We start from the raw sequence: 18,590 nt of genomic DNA on the forward strand, positions 1-18,590 counted from the left end.
GTTCTGCGCTGTGGAAACGGGTGCTGAGGGCGGGTGGGAGCTGACGGGGAGAGCCGAGAACTCGAGGGTGGACCTCAGCCGCCGCACCAACAGGTGGGTTTAGAGAAATGCTGACTTTATGCTACCGCTTTCCTTTTCGCCAAGCCTGGCTTTGGAGCTGTGACTGGGTGATAAGCTGACCGCACCGCATGGTAACACGAGGCTGTTCCTTGGTAGGATCTTCACTTTCCCTTGTTGTCTGTGTGGGAGAGAAATTTAAAAGCTGTGCGTCGTGGTGGTGTTCTAATAAGGAATTTTTAACCATGACGGGAAAAAAGTATTTCAGAGAGCACATGGTATGCTGTGCAGAGTGGCAGAATACCCCTGTGCGTAAATAGCTTTGTTTTCCTACAGTAGTAGGCAAAACAAAAAAAAAAAAATAGAAAGTGAAGTCATGGCTTATTTATTCTTGCACCATATTTATTTTTTGGGACATAAAACAAACAGAAGTGTTTTTTAGTACAGCAATGAGGCTTCAAGCAAATAAAAGAACTCAAAAGGCTTATTTAAAAAGTAACAATTATCTCTGATAGAATCACTAATTTTTCATATAACACAAAGGTATTAGTTGATTCCATTTTGTTAATGGTAAAGATAAAATCCTTGACTTAAATGTGAAGAAAAAGTGCAGATCTGTTCTGCCTTTATTCCTTTGAGTTACAGTTCAGAGGTCAGCTGATGTTCTTTGCAGGAACTAAGAGAATGAGAAAGAAGCTTAGGAGAAGAAACCAAGACAAGGCTGGCTGCAGCAGCCTTGTCTGTTCAATATATAGCTCCATCAGGAGAGTAATGCCATGTGTGACACTTGCAACAGCTAAGTACAAGTGCTGCTCTGGTGATACAGTCAATATATTATATTGGGAAATCACGTTTCTTTGTGCCACTGGTTGAGTTTAATCCAGATGAATAGAACAGAAAAGCTTGTACATGGGTGGTCTTTTTTTTTTTTTTACGTTGTATTTTGCTTTGAAATACTTGAGTGATCAGGGAAGATTCATTAGATGTGTCTTGTCTTCCATTGTCAGTGTCTTGCAGTTGAAATTCCTGTCTGCGTCCTACAGTGTAGAGCTGGTCTGTGGTGTAACATGGTTTTATCTCTTGTGACCAAGTGTTCAGTACCTTAATCTGTTACACCTCTTCCTTCTATGTGATCAAGTCAGCTAGAGACAAACATTTCTCCTTCCGCCCTCCCTGCTCTCAGTCTTCTAGAACAGTCTGTCAGTGTTTACTCTTTTTGCCTTTTCCATATCTAAATTTCTTTAAGGCTGCTGACTCTCACTGGAGAATCCTCTGCCTGTCGCTGTTTTAGCCCTTTCTTTGGGTGAACAGTTACCTTTTCCTTTCTCACTGCTTTATCCTTTGAGGACGTTACTGATGAAATTGAGGTGATTCTTGTCATTTCCTTTTGCTGCCCATAGGGTAGACATTTTTCATTTTGTTAACGACTGAGAAACCTCTGACACCTAGCAAATGCCTTCAGAACACATGAGTTTAAAGTAAATGCAAAAGATGAAGAGTGGATTAGAAGCCACCAAAAATATTTGAAAGGAACAGCTTTAATCCTATCTCAGCTGACAAAGAGTTGTTAGTGTCAGTGCAGTGTTGCCAGAACTCAATGTACTGCAAGTGAAACTAGCCACAGATGTAAAAATCTTCAAGCTGTTTTTGTTTGTGAAAAGCTATGGCAGCAGTAGATTGTCTGTTTGTAGATTTAAGAAGGCATTCTCTTTAATGATGACAGAGGTCAGAACTTTTTTTGCTTAGAAATAGGAATTGAGACTTTTTTTTCCATGAGTTATTGGATTGATTCACTTCATACCTCTTTACGTTCTGACAACGTGCAAATTTTTCGGCTTTGCTGTTCCTCTGTGCAGTTCTGGTAACAACATACGTCACCTTTCGTGTCCTGGAAGTTGTGTATTGATTAGTTTTTTCTTCCTGACCTATGTGGCTTACACTAAGCTCAGAGGAGAGCAGTGGCTAACTCTGGAAGCAGTCTCATGTTTAGCTTATGAGCGTTTGTCTAGCTGGGCCTTTTATTTAATTTCTGCTGGGATTAGAGTTGGAATTTTTCATCTGGCAGTGCCTGTTTGTCTGCATTCATGGTTCATGGTACTTAATACCAGCAGTAAAAGAAGTGATTAGGATTTCTGTTCCGCTTTCATTTCCACTTTTTCTTCCAGACAAGGCGCCACCTTTTTGCATGGTCTTGGGATAGTTTGTGTCAGACTCAGTCTTGTGAACCTGTCTTCTTTCAGGCTTATCTGCCAGTGTAGCCAAGAGTTGTCCCTCCAGAGCTTGCTTTCTAGTTTGAGAGTTCAGGTAGTTTTTCAAGGTTGTGAACAGAAATGTCTTGCAGAAATAATCTTTGGAGAAGATCTCCCAAGATGGGTGAATATCTATAGGCAGATGCCTTTACCTATTCTCTAACCAAATACTTGTAAACACCTGTCACTGCTGTGCTAAACAACACCTGTGGTCAGGCTTGGGAGGCAGTGGTGACATTGTGTCTTTTTAGGTGTTGGGTTTGCAAAAGCTGGCATCAGTAGTCAACTCTACAAGTGGATGTTATCCACGCCTATCCACAGTAAGGTGGTATTGTGGCAACTGTAATAGAACTTGAGCTAAAGTGATTTATAGCCATGCCATCATTGATGGTGCATTTAAATCATAATATCAGAACATTGGTATAGAACTGAAGTCCCTGTTAATTTTGGGAAGATTAGGTACCTATAATACATGGAGACCAAGACTTCACTGGCCTCTCCTCTGTTGTTCCTGCATATATCTTTATGGATCCTGCCTGGTTGTCAGGTGTATATTATTCTTACAATGGCCATATCACAAGCTCTGTCTTTGTCTCTGAGCCTGTTCTTAGCCATAGGATGCTCCTGTCTCAGGATACGGTAAGTCCCAGTGTCCTGTCTCAGTCTAGGAACCATGTTCAACATTGCGCAGAGACAAGCTCAAGGTGGAGGAATAGCCTTAGGAGCATTTTTAGATTATTATTTTACCAGTTGTCAGTACAGATCCACTCTAAGAGTCTTCTAGTGCAATATAGTAGAAAAATGGCTGAGCATATTGTTTTTGTCTGTGATAACACAGAATTCTCTGAGAAATCTTGTGTGACTGTACAGGTTAGTCCTGTGCTATCTCTTGTGCAGTGAGTGGCAGCTGCGAGTGATTTGTGGCCTTAATTGATGACTACTAAATGAAAACTACATTCAAATCAAGTCTAAAGTGGACTAAGTCCATAAGCAGCTTATCTTGAAGAACCTGTGCTAACGTATACAGGTGAAGACCAAATACTGATAAGCCCATATTAATCTATTCTGTATTTTGGACCCAAATAGAAAAAAAAATCATTAGCCTAACACAGCTTGTTTTCTCAACGAAATTTACCTTGGCTTAAAACAGATCCATAAAAGCTGTTCATTTACTGAAGCTTGTGGAATATTTCTTTTGATTCTAAATTTTGCTAGATTCACACCTGAGCATGCATGGCACGTGTTAAAAATCCAATTAAAAAAAAAAAAAAATGAAGTGGAGGATTTGTTTGTAAGAGTATCCTCCTTCAGAAATATATGGCCTTTGTTTAGTCTTCACATGAGAGTTCATTTTTAGTGATTTTTATGCCTGAGCAAGGCAAAACAGCAACACAATGCTCTGTCACTACCTGATAGGGGATGGATGTGAGCTTTTTCCTCTAACCACTTTCACACAGCTTGCTTTAGCTTTTATGGGACGTATTGCCCAACTGTATGCAAGGTAGTTTCTGGAAATACATTTTTAAAACTCAAGTCTTCATGATTCTGGTTGGTAACTGGAATGGCACCAAGTGATTGCTCCTTTTTGTCTTTGGTCTTTCTCTTAAACTTTATTATAAGGCAAAGCACAAACATACAGCAACTTCCATCCGTACTGTTTTCTTTTTTCCTGAACAATTGTTGTTTGAATAAGATCTCTCTCTTTTCCCTCTCTGTGTTTTCTTCCCCCTCCCACCTTTGACCACCATTATTTGAAGCTTACTCTGATCTTCTCATGTGTGTTAACTGCTTTTGTGGGCTCAGTAGATGCAGTGCACTGAACAGAGGCAGTCAAGTACAGTTCCTCTAAAAGCAGCTGGCTTGTTCTTTTGTTTCCAGTTTGCTTTCAGCAAAGCATCTAGTGGCTGGCTGTTGGTCGTACTGCTAAAGCTTCGTTACTGGAGTCATGCTTTCAAGGCATCTACACAATGCATCAAATACTTCTGCATAAATGGCACAAGCGGTGATTGTTGCAGTATGGAGTGTTATTTCATCTGAGCTTGCCAATAATTTGATAGTAGTCCCGCCTGGCCAAAATATGAATCACAGTAGGGTGGAGCAGTAATAGTAGGAAATTAGGACCAAACATGTGGCAGAAACACCAGCAGTTCTCTGAATCTGCGTGGAACAAAGGCACGTTGTGAACTTTACTCTGGAGTACTGCTGAGGTAGTACTTCCCCTACTGTAAGGAAGCACTACCTTCAGTTAGTCCTGAGTCTCCATTAGGTGGCTGTAACTACAGCGTGTCAGCTCATGCTTGGTAGTTTTCGTGCCCCAATTCTGTGCTGTGCAAACCTCAGCTCCCTCCAGTGTCAGCGAGTCTGCACGCTTCCTGTTTTGAAATAGCTCCTGATATGCTATAAATGCCTTTTCCAGCTAGAGTTTTGCTAGGTGCCTTGCCATAGAGAAGTAGCTGAAATCAATGGCTTACATAGACCATAAATACACGTTACATTGCTTCATGTTCTTAGTAATTGGTGTATTTTTATGATCTCATTTGGAGGCTTTCAGACCTATGTTGTATAACAAGGAACAGGACTTCTGTATGTAGAAATACTGGAAACAGTGTGATCAGGTATTTAGGAAATGTTTGTTTTACTTTGAAATGTGAATAGTGGCAATTAAGGTTGTAGATAACTTTGAAGTTGTCATTTTCTGACTTCTGACCACTGAAAAACTGTGGGCACAGTGACTTTTAGTAGTATTCTTACCAGTGTCATGTCAGAGAAGATTGAATGCTGAGTGAAGAGATCCACAGAAGGAATCATCATTTTCCTGGATTTGAAATGTGTTGACTTATTAAAAAAACAAACAAACAAGACCTTATTAACACCACTTAGTGACTTCACATTCTGAAAGCCTTTGAGTGTCATGGGAATGATCTTGAGTGTAAGATAATGAAAATTTAGAATTTCTTCTGAGTTTCTAGTACGCTGTAAAGGAGGGGCTGGTTTTGTGAACATAGTTACAGGCCAGTAACAGTTCTTCGTACTTCCTAATGTTCACAGAGTGTATTTGTTTTCATTGCTTGCACGTTTTGTGTAAGGTTTTGGCTAAGCAGCAGTCAAGCAGAAGCTAATAGTCTCCTTCAATTATAGTCTTTTAAATCTGCTGCAAGATGTATTTTTCAGAAAAGTAGTAACACCACCTATAAGTGAGCACTTCTTTCTGCTACCTGGACTCAATGGCTAACTTGAACTGTATAAACTAAAGGGAGAAAGTTTCCTAGTTCAGTTTTGCTTGACCTTTTATTTGCCTGACACATGGTTTTGTTATTTTAACTTTTGACTTGTTTGAATAAAAATAAACATTACTAAAATGCTCCTACTCTTAATGCCATGTGAGATGTGTTTCAGTTTTGTACTGATAGCGATTTAAATAAAGATTCAGTATAGGGCAGGCAGGGGAATGAAAAAGGAAATGAACCTGAAACATATCAGCCAGAGTAGTAGTGAGCATTTTTCAGATTAATTGACTTTAAACAGGGAATATTTCTAGATTTGTCTCTATCTCCCCTTTCTTTCTCCTTGCCTTCAGATCACTGATGATGGTTTCAAATTAGTCCGTAACAGCATGCCTTATTTTTATCTCTGTAAATTACATGAAACTTAAGTCTAGGATAATAGCACATTAAATACTCCTGTTATTGCTGCCTCTGGTGAAACAGAATGTGGAAGTCCATCAGCTTCTTGGAGTGTATTTGTCAGGCTTCTGGATCTTTGGAACAGAACTTTAAAATTTTTTAAGAGAACAGTCTTTTGTTTCACAGTTCAGTTAATTTGGAAGAATTCCAGTGAACTTGTTTTGAATGGTACTTTAAAGGTAGGAAATTATTAACAAGGTTATTTATGTAATTTTCATCATCACAAATGCACATAAGCCTTCTGCCCAGATTAATAAAGGCTTTAAACCTTGACTTGTCCTTTTGACTGATGCATTGTATGCTTGGTTTTTCGTTCTATGTCCTCCTTGGCAGTGTGAATACATGCTGAAAGTGTGTTCAAATATTAAGCTTTGACGCTACATCAGGTTGCATTTTTAACTTTTACTTGCTTGTTTTTTTCTGTAGAGGAGGTGACCATTTAATTCTACATTTAGTATGTTTTGTTCACTGTACAGTGCTGTAACAGCGAACAGAGAATGCTTTCTGGTCTTACCACCTTAGTATGCTGGCATCTGATCAGAGGTTTATATCAGATTTTAGTGCAGTTAGTATGTGATTTGTGAAGATGTACCTGGAAATAGTTATTGACAAGACCAGTGCAGAAAATTATTAAGATGACTGCCACTCAGTGCAGCCAGAAAATGAGACTTTTGGAGTCTGGTTTCCTCACTGCTTACTGCAGTACATCTGTATGGGCAACAATCTTGACTTGAATTTCACATCCCCCTCCGAGAACTCCATTCATTGCGGTACTGTGCTCTCTTCACCACAGCTCATCGGTGCACCAGAGCCTTTTATGCAGGACACTGCCAGCTGCTTTGTGGTCTCTTCCTTGTTCATGTGGGTGAGAAGGAGAATGGGCTCTGGCTGGCTTTGAACCAAGCACTTGGTGGTTGGTTGCTGGCTGAGTCTGGATACAAAGAATCAAGTTCCCACTGACCTAACCTCAGAAGTCTCTGATGTGGATTTCTCCACTGCCTGCCTGTTTCCATGAGCTTTCCCAGTCTTTTGGCCTATCATACTCCCACTTTAATTGTTTGAGCTAGCTGTCTTTTTCCTGATGAAATGATCATTAATGGCCTCTTGAAAGCAACTGCATTTAGAGATGGAGTGAACATTTACTGAGGAAATGGAAGTCCCAACTCATCCTCTTTACAGGGTACAATGTTTAGATGGGAGAAAACTGTCCATTCTCCATTTCCCCAGAATAAAGCAGCTTGATCGCTCATTATGTTACTGGACTTCCCTCCTTGTTCTGGGTGGCAGTATGCTCATTTCTGGAGGGAGTCCTTGCTACAGATCAGACCAGTGTCAGAAGCAAACAGAGAAGGACAAACAGAGGGCAGTGGGAAAGCAGACTGCATTGGAGTATTTGGGGCATGAAAACTGCTGAAGGGTTCAGACTGACTGAAGCATAAGGAGCTGTTTACGTAGCTGGTTCATGTAGCAGAAGCGGCAGGTTGCTCAGTGCAGCTAGCAGGTACGGACAGTTTTTGTTCCAAATGGGAGGAGGGTGTGCCAATCTGTCCTGTCCTCACATGGGAAGATTTTGTTCCTTCAGTCCAACCCTATGTAACCATGGGAATGGTGAACAGATGCGCTGCTCACGTGATGCCATTTGTCTACCAGTGCAGCTGTACCAAGTTTCGATACTGTTGGATTTGTTAGTACTTTGCATTTCTTGCAGAAAGTGTTGCTTTGCTGTGGAGTAACAGCAGGGTTGCCTTACTTGCTTTTTAATAAAATCTTTATTTGCACAGTCTTATCAATATATAAAAGCAGAGAGAAATGAAAGAAAGAAGTTTGTACCAAAGTTGTTATCAAACTTGTTACCTGGTTGTATAGGCTAGGTGATTCACATAACTTTACATTGCACTTCTTTGTGTTAAAACAAGATTAACAGAACATCCTTTAATGATGTTGACTTGGACTAAGACATACCTATCCAGATAGCATACCTCCAATTTTCTGTGCTCAAAGTCTTGTATCAGGATTGCTTCCTTTCTGAGAAGACCTGATGCTGTAAACTCAGGGGGAAGTCTGCTGACATTTATGAATTGTGCAGCTAGACAAATTTTGCTATCCTGTATCTACAAAGCCCTGTAGATCACAAAATTAAGGTAAAACTGGTGCATCTCTGCTAAGAAAAAAAAAATAATTCCTGCCCACTCACCCCCCAAATGTGTGGAAAATTTTCATACTTAGTTTAAACCAAAATAGTTAGAGTACCTTTTCAGTAATTGAAAGTTCCTGTGTGTATTATTTTTTTGGTTGGACCTACTTAATGCCCTCTGTAACATTCTTCTAATCTGTTTTACTAGTAAATCAACATCTGTTACTGGCAATCAATACAATGAAAACGTTTTTAGAGTAACTTCGCTGTTTTGTACTGTTTGGCCTTGATATTTGAAGCTGGGCAGTGTAAGTTGGTTGCCTTCCTCTAAAAATACTGGAACTGAATTAACTTATTTTCATACATTGCTTTCATTGTCGTGAAGGCTTGCAATATTCACCATGTTTATCTCGTATTTTAAAATCATTTTACTATTGAATACTATATACTAGGCATTGTCTACTTCTACCTATTTAAAATGACTAAGGTGAAAAGGTGAATGTGCAGTGGAAATAGACCTAGCTTTTGCACAGTTTGGATCCATGTGTAATTTTCAACTTTAGAATGGATTCCTGCTATTAACTGTTTTCATACTGAATCAAAATTGGGCTCCATTTCTAGTTTGTGACACTGTTTATTAAATTTAACTCTCATGGCTGATGCATTTCACAACAGAAATTGAAAATATTTTTAAAATCTCAAAAGACTTGGTTGCCTGTCAGTTTTAACTTGGGTACTGCATGAGGTCATACTACATACTGCATTATGTCTTAGTTTCATGTTCTTAACTGTAGCTTTTTATTTCATGTTTTGCATTCAAGTTGAGTTAGTGCATGGCATGTTTAAATGCTTTAGAAGAGAGGCATGATGCATCTTGTAGTCTTCAGAAAAGAAAGCAGGGTTGTCTTTATTAATGTCCTCTATTAGTTTCCACAGTGGGAGGTCTTTGCAAAGACTTCTTTCTCTAAATAACAGAATATCTACCTCTGGAGTTAAAGTAACATACTTTAATATACTTCTAAAACTCTTGAGAGTCCTAGGTAGGCTTGAACTCTCCACCTTAAAAACAAAATACTGCTTTAAGTATATAGCAACATAAAAAAATCATTGTTGTTTGAAAATGATCAGGGAACAAATTACTATTTCTTGTGACACAGGAAGCGGGGAACTTAGTTTACAGAGAAAAGTGTTTTTTCACACAATAAACAGTAAAATGGTAGAAGTTGTTATTATAGATGTTTGAAGGTTTAAAGTATAGAAGTTAAATAAAAGGTACGTCTTAGAGATATGAAATATGATACAACCTCCAAATTGGAACTTTATATTTGACTGCTAGAAGTTGGTAGTATATGCCAATGGAAGGATCAGTCTGGGTATGTATTTGGTAGGGTTTTTTTTTTTTTAAGGTGGGGTGGTTTGGGTTTCTTTTGTTTGCCCCCCACTCTGTGTCTGTTATTGGCCAGTGCTGGAAAGACTATACTTGGCTAGATGACATAAGGCAGATAGATGGTGTAATCTGTGACCAGGTATTTGTCAGGCTATTGCTAAGCAATATGAAACTCCTTTCTTGTAGGATGAGGTAAAATATTTCTAGAACATACGTGAATGAGAACATAAATTTTGAACAGTTGTCTGATTTACAGTTGTAGAGGCAATGTGTATATAGTGATAGGCGTGAGCAGCATTTTAGGTGCTTACACATTGGTAACTTTGGTGACCTATAGTCATGTGCAGTAAAGCAGGTAATAATTTGTATAGATGGCAGCTATTCTTTAGCATCTCAGGAATCTAAAGACCAGGGGCTATGTTGGGCAGCCTGTAAAGCCCTAATCAGTATTATTTTATGTGTGTTATTTTTAAAGTGAGAGGCATAATAGGCTATTAGTTTTCTGAGTAGAGAAACTTTTCTTTCTTTTCAAATATCACAGGCGTTGAAAGGGAAAATACTTATTTTACACAGAAATGTGTACACACCAATGTAGCATTCAAAAGATTTCAGTCTGGTTGTTTCTCTTGTGCCACCAGGGGGCATGGGACTACAGTTTTTTTTTTTTCCCTTTCCAGTATCCCACCATCTGCATATTGATTTCCTGTTGTTTTCGGTTCATCTATTTTATAAGTTTCTAGTATTTGTCTTTAAAGTGTTGAGTTTCTAGGATGTTTGCCCTACATCTCAATTAGCTTAATCTGGATCTGTTGTCAAAATGTGTTTTTGTCTTTTGGGAAGCAGTAACTCTTTGCCTGTGTTGCATTTTAATACCCGTTACTGTTTTCAGAATGTATCAGTCTAAGAAAAAAAACAAAGTAGCGGGTCAGCTCTTTACACGGCCCAGAAAATAAGGGGACAAACTTACCATAAAATGTGTTTTCTGCAGAATAACAGAGAACTTCCATAAAAACAGAGTTATAGGAATGATGATTTAGTAGAACGCAAGAGGCTGATTGGTATCTGTTGGTAAGGAGTGGTTTTTTTATTCCTGAAGACTTCTCAAAGTGAACAGAATTTAAAAGAAAGTGCACATCACAGTTTAGAAGGGAGGCTAAATCCTTTGCAAATTACAACCTAACTACAGAAGTTGGAATTAACTTGGCACTTAAGGAAAGCAATTTGTCCCTTAAAAAGAAAATGCAAAGGCCTCAAGTAAATTATTATTAATCAGGAGAAAAGTGTCGTGGACAGATGTTGTTTCTAATATTATTCTATATTACTTAGAAAATAAGGCATTGGTGCTAGGAAAAAAAGTTTTACTTCTCATTAAAATCATAGGTCACACAGTAGCTGTCTACTGAATTAATGTTATTTGTGTTGAATGGGTAAAATGTAAATGCCTTAATCTGCAGGGTTTTTTGTTGTAATGACAGCTTCTTGAAAAAAACTTAATCATACATTGTATATTTTGGGGTCTGACCACAACTTTAATAATAGGAAGTGGCTGGCTTTTTGTTCTCTATCTTTTCTTATTATTGTTAGGTTGAAGTCAGTCTGAGAAAAAAAAAAATTACTGTTCAGATGAAATATCCCTAAAAACATGTTAAATAATCTGGCTTCTTGTTGAGTATAACACATTCATGCCTGAACTCAAAGAATTTGGAAGGAGTGGCTAGTACATGAGAGGGCAGTAGCATTTCCAGGTATTTTGTTCTGCTGTGCTGCCTCCTGTATTCCAACAGTACAGTGATTAGTTGCTATTAAATTGCTTTGTGGTATCTGTCTCTCCTTCCAGGTTGCTTTGGGAGATACGTTGACTTCTTTCAATTCACATTGATGTTATCCTAGATCCTTCCTCTTGTGGTGCACACTAGAATCATCTACAAAATCCTGTTGTCTGGCAACTGAACATGACCTGAGTGAATGTGCTATCAGTTTGAACTGTCTTTTACAGCATTATCTTGATGTTTGTAATGGTCTAATTATACAGATTACTACTACGATCAGGCTATTAAGGGATCTTTTATCCCCATTAAGTGCTTTTGTTAATTTCTCTGTAAATTTCACTGCAAATAAGAATCTCAGTATTTTTTGAATTTTTTTGAAATACTATTTTACATGTACAGGAAAAACCTAACCTGTATGCATCCTGTTGATCATAATCATCATAATAATCATAATGTGATTGTCTTTTAAAAAATGGCTTTGCCTTTGATGTTCTGATGTGATGATAAATTAAAAGATCAGATTTTTGCAAATCTATGATAGACCTGAAAAAAGTAGAAGTTGGCATAATTGGTACTTGAAACATTGTGACCTTTTAAGAGTATCTTTGCATCTCTGATTAAATATTGTGCTGCGAATTCAAGCTCATAGTGGAAACTTCTGTTCTTTTACCTTATTCTGAAAGAAGGTTTCATATGTTGGTTCAATTTCTTATTAGTTTGTCTTTACATAAAATATAGAATAAATATTTATTTGATTTTTTGTGTGATCATATACTATTGTGAATTTTTTTAAAATCTGTCAAGAATTGGTCTGAGAAATAATTAAACTTTTTTTTTTTACAGGGCCAGATTTCAATACTGCAAGAAAAAATAGATCATTTAGAACGCCTGTTGGCAGAAAATAATGAGATTATTTCAAACATACGAGATTCTGTGATCAATCTGAGTGAATCGGTAAAGGATGGTCAAAAAAATCCAGAGGCTATAAACTTCAGTCAAGGATCTGTCTCTGAGCTTTTTCCTTCTGCTTCAGTTTTGCTTGCAGTTGATTCTGAGGATTGTTTGTTTGCTTCAAAAAGTGGAAGCCATGGCTCAGGTGTACAGGTAAGCAATATGCCTTTCTCTCTTATTCTACTGGGGTCCTAAGCTGTCATTACCTTTTAATTCTGCAAATGTCTAATTACTGGTAAAAGCTTGGTACTAAGCTCCTAATTTAAGACATAATAGAATTGTTCAAGTGACTTGTGTTTAACAGGTGTTATAAAACTGCTCCTTTCTACCTTTTTTTAACCTGGCTAGAGATTGAATAGTGATTATGAAGAGCCAATGTTTCAGAATGCCTGAAACTTCTTAAAAAAAACCCAAACAAAACCCAGTGATTATACTCAGATTATTGTCCAGTACTGTCAGAAGTTCTTTGGAAAGAATTTATTTGAGGGTCTCAGTTTCCCAACATTGTTCTAAAATTGATGACAAATAAACTGGAAATAGTGGATAGCCTTAATTTAAATAGGTTTTACATTTTAGGAATAGATATGTAGATGGGTCTTGAGGGGGAGGTAAAGAATGTTCCAAGAACTATTAATTTAAAAAAATCTCAGGTATTGTGTTCCCTTCTGAATGCCATTTCTGTAGTTCAGCATTCTTGTGTGTCTGCAGTTTGTACAGGCACTTTGATCAGGAGTATAATAAGGAGGGATATATACCATGTTGACTGGTTGGCATGAACTGTGGATGCTGAAGTTTTTAAAGTTAAACACTTCAAGTTGAATTTATTTTCCTTTCTGGTGATGCTTGTGAGTTCATGGACTCTTATATATTCAGTTTTAATGGAGTGTTTCAGGAGTTCTGAGAATTCTGTGAGAAGTTTGTGATCTGTACTGTTTTTGGGAGCCTTGTGGGAGTACTATAAATATTCATAGTACTCTAAAGCAAAGATTAAATTTTGAAGTCCAGCTTTCTCATTCTAGAAGTGAAAGTATTTCTATTGCAGGAGAAAGACAGTGGACTTAAGATGAATAAGTACACATATTAGAACAATTGTAACCTCTGATGTATCATTCATAATGCCTTTAAGCTCTTCAGGGATAGGCACCACCTTAATATGTCTTTTACAGAGAAGGTAGTTTTTTTAAAGGCAATATCTGACTGTTTATGTTTCTAATATACATTAAGACTTCTGTGCAGGAACATAAAGCATGTGGACCTATAATTACATGTTTTCAAGTTACTGGATTGTTAGCGGGTTATTCCTTCTACAGTCTGTTACCATATTAAGTGATGTGCCTTTTTAGGTGCATTAGAAATAAGTTCTAGTGAATGTGAATTGTGAACTTTGAGGTACAAAGTGTTGGCTTAAATTCTTGGACATGTTAACCTGTTATGAATGGAAAGTAAAACATGTTTTCTTAAACTGTTGTCATGTTTTGCTTCACATTTGCAGAATATCAGAATACGTACCTACTATCAACTAATGTACCTACCTATGCAATGGTAGGCTGTAGTAACTGAACTTTTTTATAATTGTCCTTTAATTTTAAGATTATATGCATGTACTTGAGTAACGAGTATAGCAGGGAATATTTTTAATATTGTTCCATTACACTTTCCTTGCTTTGCACAGGGAGGGAGGGCTTTAATGTTCTTTGTGTCATTGCGTTAGTACCTTGTACTTAGCAGGTTATCTGCCATCATCCTTAAGTCACTTTAATACTGCTTCTGTATACAGTTTCTCATCCTGGGAGTCTGACCTGCATTTCAGTTAGGGAATCTAAGACCTTGACTTTAGCAGAATTCCTGTAACAACACATTAATGAACTGATCTAAATTACTGTGTTTGAATATGGTTTGACTATTTAATAATTCACCAGTCCTGATTTATTCTGCAAGCTCAGTTAATTTTTTTTCTTCTCAGTCTTTATAAAAAAAATTTAGAAGTTTTGAATTTATTTGGAGCATTGTTTTTTTTATTTTACTTTAAATTCTAAACCAGCTTGTAAGTGTTAATTACTCACTGTTCATAAATGTTAACTTAAACCCACAGATTTGGACCTTACTTTTTCCATGTTTGTCTTTTAAGTGGATATATGAGAATGAAATGAGAGACTAGAAAGAAGTAAGAGCTAATATAGATGAGACAGTGTTTGGATAAAAATCACTTTAGAGAATGAAGGCAAAAGAGACTCCACTGAATAAATTATTGGAGTTCATTATAGTCTCCCATAATGGATAAACCATTATAAGAATGAATTCAAATATGGATTAAAAACCTTTGTGATGTCTCACTGAGAAATATTACCAGGACTTGCTACTTGGAGAGATGTATTTTCTTTGCATAAATCGGACAAAACAAGTTATTAATAACATGAGACCCAAAAGATTCTTGGATTAGATAGCTTGAGGATTTTTTTCATGGAGGAATTGTAAATCAAGAAATTGTTTAGTTACTTGCAGTGTTTGTAGGTAGGTAGGAAATTGTAATAGAGCTGGCCACTGAAAATAACACTGAATTGAGAACTTACATAACTCAAATTGAAGTACAAGACTTTTTTCAAAAGATGAAAATGGAGCTAAGTAATAAAACCAACAAAGTGAAGAACTCTGTATTAAATATGGTTATGACCTGATGCTTTTTTAGGTTAGCAGTATGTGGAATTTTTGCTCAAAGAAGATAGAATTCTCAACAGTCATCATAACTGAGCTGGAAGGTTTTTTAACTAATATGGTGAGGTGCGAAGGCACCTTTCAGCTTCAGTTGTCCCTTTCAACTACTGAAGCATCTAATGTTGTGCTTAGTAATGTTCCTTTTAAAAATGAGGCATGAACCACTATTTAAAATGGTGGCCTGAAGAGGCACAAACTATGCTATTATTTCTTAATTAATTCTTTGCACAATTCTTACTGAGGATAGTGTTACATGAAAGATAAAAGTGACTTAACATCTGATTTCTGGATGTCTTGGCACAAGGGCAATGATTTCAGCCTGATCTGGCTTCAGTTTATTCCAGTGGAAGTTTTTGAGTCCTAATTTTTTTTTTCCTTGGCTTATTTAAAATGCTTCTGATTGACATTCATACTGCGGAATGACTGAATGGTTGATGTTGGCAGGGACCTCTGGAAGTCATCTGGTCCACCCCTCTGCTCAATGAGCAGGGCCACCTAGAGCCCGTTGCCCAGGAGCATGTCCAGATGGCTTTTGAATATCTCCAAGGATGGAGATTGCACAACCTCTCTGGGCAACCTGTGCCAGTGTTTGGTCCCCCTCACAGGGAAGGTGTGCTTCCTGATGTTCAGGAGGAACCTCCTGTGTGTTTATTTGTGCCCATTGCTTCTTGTCTTGTTACTGGTCACCAGTGAAAAGAACTTGGCTCCTCTGCACTCTCCCTTCAGTTATTTGTACACATTGATAAGATCTCCTGAAGCCTTCTCTAGGCTGAACAGTCCCAGCTCTCTCAGCTTTTCCTCATAGGAGGGATGCTCCAGTCCCTTCATCATCTTTGTGTCCCTTTGTAAGAATCTCTCTGTTGTGTCCAAGTCTGTCTTCTACTGGGGAGCTCAGAACTGGTCCCAGTACTCTAGGTGTGGCCTCACTAGTGCTGAGTAGAGGGGAAAGATCACCTCCCTTGACCTGCTGGCAACACTCCTCCTTAATGCAGCCCACGATACCATTGGCCTTCTTTGCTTCAAGGGCACATTGATGTCTCATGTTCAATTTGGCGTCCACCAGGACCCCCAGGGCCTTTTCCTGCCAAGCTACTTTCCATCTGGGTGGCCCCTGGCATGTCCTGGTGCCTGGGGTTGTTTGTCCCCAGGTGCTGGACTTCGCACTTCCCATTGCTGAACTGTGTGAGGTTTTTGTTGGCCCATTTCTCCAGCCTGTTGAGATCCCTCTGGATGGCAGCATGACCCTCTGTTGTATCAGCCAACAGTTTGGTGTATCAGTTTGCTGTCCACAAATTTGCTGAGGGTGTACTCTGACCCATCATCCAACTCATTAATTAAGATGTTGAATAGAATTTGACCTGGTATTGACCTCTGGGTGTACCCCTGGTTACTGGCCTCCAACTAGACTTTGTGCCATTGATCACCACCCTCTGGGCCTGGTTGTTCAGCTGGTTTTTGGTCCATCTCGCTGTCTGCTGATCCAGCCCATACATCAACAGCTTCTCTTATGAGGATCTTATAGGAAGTGGTGCTGAAAGCTTTACAGAAGTCAAGGTAAGCAATATCCATTGCTCTCTCCTCATCTACCAGGCCAGTCGTAGAAGTTTACCGTCATAGAAGTTTCTCAGCTTGGTCAAGCATGACTTGCCCTTGGTAAATCCATGCTGTCTACTCCTGTTGACTTTCTCATGCTTCATGTGCTTGGAAATGGTTTCCAGGATTAGCTCCGTCACCTTCCCAGGGATCAAGGTGAGGCTGACCAGCCTTGTAGTCCCTGCATCCTCCTTCTTGAAGATAGGAGTGACATTGCTTACCTCCAGTCCTTGTGCATTTGTCCTAATCACCATGATTGTTGAAAGGTTCTCTCTTAAGAGTGGCCTTGCAGTGACATCGACCAGCTCCCTGGTAACGGGCGATAGGATGAGGGCAAATGGTCTGAAGTTGCGCCAGGGCAGGTTTAGGTTAGACATTAGGAAAAATTTCTTCACTGAAAGGGTTGTCAGGCACTGGAATGGGCTGCCCAGGGAAGTAGTGGAGTCCCCATCCCTGGAGGTATTTAAAAGACAGGTAGACAAGGTGCTTAGGGACATGGTTTAGTGGTGGGATGGCAGGGTTAGGTTAATGGTTGGACTTGATGATCTTAAAGGTCTTTTCCAACCTAAATGATTCTATGATTCTATGAAATGTGAAGCTGCTCCTATCGGTCTGTTGGAGGGCCTCATGCACTTGTTTCTTCTGGGCATGTGGCCTATAGCAGACATCTACCACAATGTCACCCATACTGGTCTGCTTTTTAGTCCTTCTCAGCCATTTGCAGGCAGAGCTTCATGCATACCAGCTGCTCTCTCACATAAAGGCCAACTCTCCCTCCTTGTCTTCCTGGCTGGTCTTTCCTCAAGAGCTTGTATCCTTCCGTTGCAACTTTACAGTCACTGGAGTCATCCCATCATGCCTCCATGATCCCGACAAGATCATAGGCTTGCAACTGCACACAGATCTCTAACTCATCATATTTATTCCCCATGGTGTGTACATTAGTGCTCTTCAGAGAGGTACCAAGGCATGCTGATTTCCTTGAAGGAGTTTTGTGGATTTCTCTGTAATGGCCTGTAGGCACTTCCTTGCTTACATGCAAATGCTGGAGGTGACCCTACTTAAGCCCTGGGGTTTTTGGGGTTTTTTTTAAAGTATTTTTTTTTTAACCCTTTCATGTCACATCACTCCTGTCCCCACTCCCTCACAGGGCTGCTGTTAACTCTCTCCCTCCCCCTTTATTCCTAGCTAAAATCTGTCCTTAACAGGTCAGCCACCCTTCTGGAAAAGATACTTTTTTCCCACTTAGTGAGTTGGATCTCATCTCTCCTAAGCAGACATTGATCTGCAAATGGGGCCCCATAGTCAGAGGAACCCAAAACCTGTTGCCAACACCAGCTCTGCAGCCAATTATTGACCTGTAATATTTGTGTCCTCCCTCTCACATCTCTACCCCACACTGGTAGTATTGAAGAGGACACCAGTGGGGCTTCCCTGACCTGTATTACTACTCGCAGAGCTCTGTAGTCACTTCTGATGCAGTCCAGGTTGCCCCTGGCAGTGTCATTGGTGCCCACATGGAAGAACAACAAGGGATATTAGTCAGCAGGTTGAACAAGTTTATACAGTTCCTCTACAACATCCTGGATCTGGGTCCCTGACAGGCAGCAAACCTCTTTAGATGATGGGTCAGGTCATTAAGCCAGTTATTTCAGCCAACTGTTGGTTAGGATTCCAAGATCTATTTCCTGAATTGCAGTTTCCAGCTCTTGAGCTCATAATCATGGCAGAATGGTTTGAGATAACTGTAAGGTAATAGAAGATAGGGAAAAAATGATGTATGTTATGAACTGTAAAAAATGGTATCCTGTGGACTGCAGGAAGCTGGTTATGAAATTCAGGCTCTACCCATGAGAAAAACTCGTAGGAATGTGGGCAATTCCATGAATTGTTGCTTTTGAAACAAATGTGGTTTCATGGTTGAAATCTTAAGAGTTTATCAGTTTTAAGGTAACTGGCAAATTTTCAGAGTATGCACTTAATTTTCTTCAGAAGGTTGTATTCCACAGAAGAGTTACTGTTCCTCAAAGTCAAATTTTAGAGAAGCAAGAAAAT

The 18,590-nt window shown here is 38.9% G+C and overlaps 1 protein-coding gene across 1 annotated transcript in view; it reads left to right on the forward strand.

The window, feature by feature from the left end:
- Positions 1–11,427: 11,427 nt before the first annotated feature.
- The window catches only part of MAN2A1 (mannosidase alpha class 2A member 1), a 112,297-nt gene continuing 105,134 nt past the window's right edge, over positions 11,428–18,590 (forward strand). The window contains exons 1-2 of the mRNA XM_035888471.1: positions 11,428–11,518; positions 12,123–12,383. The gene's annotated coding sequence lies outside the window, so the exon portion shown is untranslated. The remainder of the gene's footprint in view (positions 11,519–12,122; positions 12,384–18,590) is intronic.

The sequence above is a fragment of the Egretta garzetta genome, unplaced genomic scaffold (genome assembly GCF_000687185.1).
Source record: "Egretta garzetta isolate BGI_Z169 unplaced genomic scaffold, ASM68718v1 scaffold271, whole genome shotgun sequence".
In the NCBI taxonomy this organism is placed as follows: Eukaryota; Metazoa; Chordata; class Aves; order Pelecaniformes; family Ardeidae; genus Egretta; species Egretta garzetta.